Consider the following 5,714-nt stretch of genomic DNA (forward strand, 5'->3'; position numbering starts at 1 on the left):
AAACAGGTGGTTGTGAATGTGTGCATATGATTATATATAGATATATCTTTATTTTTTTGTTGTGTGTGTACATATATAAAAATATATACACATACATACTATGGTGTAAGAGACAAGAAAACAAACACACACATACACCAAAACATGTGAATGTTTTAGAACATAAAAAAAGTATATTAAAGCTAGACATGTATATATAAGCGTGTTTATTAACATATAAATGGATAAATATAGCCATAGCGGTTAAATTGTAGATATTGATCCATTTTTATCTTAATAATCACTCTTATATATACACGCCTATCTTTAATATACTGTTCTTATGGTCTAAAACGTGCACATCTTTTTGTGTATGTGTGTGTTTGTTTTCTTGTCTCTTACACCATAGTATGTATGTGTATATATTTTAATATATGTACACACACATGTGTGTGTTTATCGATGTATGTGTTAAGTCAGTTGTGTGTATATATATATATATATATATATATATATATATATATATATATATATATATATATATATATATATATATGATCCTGTGAAAGAAGGCATATAAAGGAGGAGTTTGGTCTTGAACCCTATATTTTTTTTATAATTTAATTCTAATCTATTTAATGACATGGCTCATGATTCATTAAGGATCGTAAGTTTAGAAACGTTATTTAAGTATCCTGGACAAAAACATGCAACAATGCAAGGTGTGCAAGTCAGTATTCTGTTTTGCACATAAGTTAAATACTGCCTGTTTTTTCCTGTTGCACTAATTTTTGAGAGCTTATTTGTACACAGATGATATTTGTGTGTTACGTGAAAAACGTCAGTATTTAATTTTTTTGGAAAACATTATAATATTTTGCAGCCATTTCATTGTAACATTATTTTGGCCGAGTGACCAAAATTAGCAGTTTATATAGGTAAATGGTTAATGAATCAGGCATTATTTTTTTTTGCCCAAACATTTGTCATGGGGCAATTTTGAAGAGTGTCGGGGGCAATTTTTGTTTTAAAAATATGTGTATGTCATCAATCAATATCTAAAAACCATTTTCATTGTGTTTTTTGTGTAGTTCAAACACACAAAGACGTCCTACTCTCTAAGAAAAAAGGATCGCGTGCGACAACAGGTATTTATGAAAAAAAAAAAATTATTTTTTTTACAAAAATATATCTATGTCTTGTAATAATCTAAAACAAAGCAATTTCAAACAGAAATCCCAAGAAAACGAACAAGTGTATCATCAGTTTCTACGGTGACTAACATCACTGAAAAAAGAAGAAGAGGTTGGTTTTAAAAAAAAAATATAAAAAAATCTTAAATTTATTAAAATCGGATTTTTGGCCAAATTTTTAACATTGTTTTATGTTTCAGAGACTGCATTTGAAGAGCAACCATGTAGTTCAAGGACAGAATTGGCGTCATTACAGAACATTTCGGAATCCGTTGCAGGTGAATGATAGTCCAATATACATTCTACATTCAACATTGCAAAGCCTTTTTTTTTTGTTTATTTGTTAAATATTTCAAATTGTCATTAGGTTAAAATAATCTGTTGATGAGGAAATAAATCATTTACAATTAGATAATAATAGCAACATGTTTTATTGTTTATCCTTAGAAAACCTGAGAGAGAAGCAACAAGAGGCAAGAGCTGCAGACAGTGATGTAACCCCTATTGAGGATACAGAAACATGTGATTTTGCTAGAAATGGTAAGTAAAAATTTTCTTTGGACAAAAAATTTAACTTAGCTACTATTTATAAAATTCATCATAGGCCACTGATTAAAGGTATATAGGTTAGTCGTTTACAGGGGCTTCTTTCACATTGGCCACAATGGGCAGGTGGCCGGGGGCCCTGCAGGCCAGGTAAGTCTTTCCGAAGCAGTACAAGAAAAATATTTTTAACTTTAGGACAGCTGGCGATCTGGCTCCCTCCCTGTTGTCCTCCTCAGTGTGGCGCTGGCAGTGCATTTTGGGTGACTCGTCATAACGCCCGCCAGTCAAGCATTGCGGAATGTGAAGGAGGAGGAGAACAGGGAGGTAGCCGGATCGCCAGCTGTCCTAAAAGTAAGTTTGTGGGGTTTTTTTCTCTTTTTTTTTTTTTTTGTCTTGCGCTGCCTCAGACGTATATGGGCCCAGGTGCATGTCTTTACCCGGGGGCCCAAATAGTTGGTAAGAGGGCCCTGGTCATTTAGGATATAAATCAAACGTTTTGTGTATCTACCAGTAAGTTTCCATCATTGATACAAAGTGCCAAGTTCATACTGACCTTATTATACATACAAATGTAACTAACGTCATAAAAAAATGTAATTTTTTTTTTTTCCAGAATCAGAAAACTCCCATCAGTCTGGTTCTTTATCATTTTCACCAGAAATTCCTGAGGTTCAGCGTAAGTGTAGAGTCATAATTATATTTTTTATAATGTCAAACAATATAGCATGTTTCTAAATAAATAGTTGTGAGTTTCTATATGTATGTATGCGTATATATATATTTTTTTCTTTCAATATAGCTACAACAACAACCACAGCTTTTGAGGCCCTCCAGCAAACATTTCAGCGTTTGGAAGACACTTCACAATCTAGAATACAATGTGGGGAAAGTGCACCTTCAACATCTAGTTTTCCTAGACTTACAACACTTGCAAGAGAAATGGAAAACTCCCAGGAAGTGTTTCGGAGAACAATGGAAGACAACATGAGAGGAATCAAAGATGCCATTGTTGGACTTACTGAGGAAATGTCGAAACAGAGGCAATTACAGATAATCACCAATCGAGACATTGCCACTATTCTTTCCGGAATCTTAGCCTCCCAAGAAAGAACCGAAGTGAGTATTGGAAGAATTTCCAATACTCTTGACCAAATTTCAAAGAACCAACAACAGACTGCAGCAGCCAATATCCTCATAGCCACCAACCTTCAAAGTTTAAATGAAGAAATGCGCTCAAGAAGGCTTTTGGAAAACCTTTCGGTAAATTTTCCAGAGTTTAATGTTTCAGGAACCATCCCTCAAACAGGCCAACCACAAAGTGCTATAAGCAGCTTAAGGACCCCAGAGATACCCTTGGATTTGACAGTGCAGTCTGCAAGGCCAAGCCCAGAAGAATTGCAATCTGCACGAAGAAGACTACTATCATCTTCATCATCAGAGTATCCAGTGATGCAATCTACCCCCAACGTAAGTCAAATGTCTATCTATTTTTTTTATTATCTAATACTTCAATATTTAGTACGTTCACTAACCCAATCTATGGTCATATTTAATATTAAATAACAACATTTTAGTAACAATATATTTCTCTAATTTTTTTTTTTTTTTAGAAATAGAAGATATAATTGATCTGTTGATAAATATGGAGCAACAAGTTTTACAAGTTCTCAACGTTTGAAGATTTTGGAATATTTCATTTTGATGATCACAATGAACCTTACATGTAAAAAGGTATGTATTTGCATATTTTTAAAAATTCATAAAGATATACATTTTATATATATATATATATATATATATATATATATATATATATACATACATACATACATACATACATACATACATACATACATACATACATACATACATAGAGATAGAGAGATATATATATACCCAAAACTTCCAATAGAGCGCTTGTGAAGGGCAGATATAAAAACTGACCAATACTTAAATTCTGTAGGCAGCTCCCCAGTCATTCAACACCTGTCTGCAGATGAGGAAGGTACCAGCCGGCGACAATCTAGACGTCTTTTTAAGCATATTGGTCTGGTTCATTTACGGTATCACACCATTGTGGCTTGTATTTTAGTTTGCAGCTGTTCATCTTGCCCTATGTCAGGAGGCGATATCTACTATCCAGGATTACCTTTATTACCAGGTTATTCGTGGTGCCATCAGAAGGAATTCATCATATAAATCATTGGCTCCATTTCTTTGAATATCTGGTACGGGAATTATATATCTCTGGATGAATACGACAATGTATCGCTTATAATTGCACTGTGTGGCGCCCCCTGTCTTCTAATTTATTTTATACATATATATACACACACATTTGTACATATATATATATGTATGTGTATATAGATATATAGATATATGTGTATATGAATGCCTATATGTATGTATTTAAAAAAAAATAATATTTTTTTTAGTTGAAAATACACAGTTACAATGGAAAAATGCACATAATCCTTCAATTACCGGAAGAATATTTAACAATGGTAAGTGAAATATTTGTGTTAAAATTAATCTGATTATGTTACATTTTATATTAGGTATTATATATATTTTTTTTTCTGTTTAAATCCCTTAGACAAAAGATTTTATAATCATCTAATGGTCTATGCTACAAATCATGAAGTTATACTAAAGAAGAACTAACGACAAGAACTTAGTTTTGCCTATAGTTAAACACGGTATGTTATTGAGATATAAATGCATATTAAATTGTTTTTATATGTTAATGTTTTTAACAATTGTAACATTCATTGTAAAAAAAAATTAAATGTAAAATGTTATTGATAACAGCGCCCAAAAAAAAAAGTTCCAGAAATATTATCAGTGGTTTTTTTTAAAGATAATACTTAATCCTAATGAAAATTAAAATAGAGGATTGATTGTTAATGATGCTAATGTTGCAATTTTTATTCAACTGTATTATGTTTTTTTTTTAAAAAAAAATTAAACACTTTTAATTAATTCACAGCCAACTGAAGAGAATAGAAGAACTACTATGAAAAATACAAGAAATTGGAGAAAAGCAAAGACCACAGAAATTAAATTGTGATATATAAATTTTATTGCACAAAGAAAATATGTAAATTATTAAAAGATGTTATAGTTTTGTTTAAAACATGTGTCTTTCATTATTATAATCTAGAAAGATTGTTGTACAATATTATAGAAATATAAATACTTGTTCAACACATCAATTTGGTTAGAAAAAATTTATTAATACATTTTAAAGAGTGATTAACTTTTTGGGATACAAACAAACATTTCTCTTATAATTTATGTTTTTGGTGGTATTTAAATAGTATACATTATATTTAACAAAAAACAAACAATAGAAGTGGGCCAATATTCCATGCAATCCAGAATCCAATTCCATCCAATCCAGTCTGCAATCCACAGTGAAATGGGTGTGACAGGTACATTTTGGAGAAAGGAAAAGAGAAAAAATGTAATTTCAGTGTGATTATGTGTCAGTAGTGATACTTTACATAAGGTTACATCACACAGAACATAGCATGGTGCAGTTTACATATGATGACACCCACCTGTCCAAGAAGCTGGCTCTTGAAAAGCTTCATGGCCTCGGTCTTTAAAATTCAGTTGCTGGATCCTTTTATCTTAACTAACAGTTATTAACATTAAAACATATTTTCAAATAAAAACATATATATATATATATAAAAATCCTTTAATCGAACGCCGAACAACGATTGTTGGAGCTATCTCCCACTAAATAATTTGAAGTCCTGAAAAAAAAACAAAAAAAAAATAAACTATTACTTATTAATTAATTTATATTTATAAAAAAAAATTATGACATTACAAAATTTACACTTACATGAGAAAAAATCCAAAATTAAACGCTGGCGCTCAAGAGTTCCTGTTTCCCGACCAAATGCTGTGGCTGAAGAAAGGTCTTGATCCTGTAAAACAGCAGGATCTATCTCTACCTCCAAATTATTTGCCAAACAGATA

General features: G+C 31.3%; 2 long non-coding RNA genes across 2 annotated transcripts; both read left to right on the plus strand.

Annotated features, from left to right (window-relative positions):
* Positions 1–1,232: 1,232 nt before the first annotated feature.
* On the plus strand, positions 1,233–1,784 carry LOC142108020 (uncharacterized). Its single transcript, XR_012680074.1, has 3 exons — positions 1,233–1,284; positions 1,373–1,450; positions 1,620–1,784. It is a non-coding gene; the product is annotated as an uncharacterized LOC142108020 (long non-coding RNA).
* A 1,378-nt stretch (positions 1,785–3,162) lies between these two features.
* LOC142108026 (uncharacterized) lies at positions 3,163–3,921 on the plus strand. The gene is made up of 3 exons (XR_012680076.1): positions 3,163–3,185; positions 3,329–3,449; positions 3,811–3,921. It is a non-coding gene; the product is annotated as an uncharacterized LOC142108026 (long non-coding RNA).
* Positions 3,922–5,714: the final 1,793 nt, after the last annotated feature.

The sequence above is a fragment of the Mixophyes fleayi genome, chromosome 1 (genome assembly GCF_038048845.1).
Source record: "Mixophyes fleayi isolate aMixFle1 chromosome 1, aMixFle1.hap1, whole genome shotgun sequence".
NCBI lineage: Eukaryota > Metazoa > Chordata > Amphibia > Anura > Limnodynastidae > Mixophyes > Mixophyes fleayi.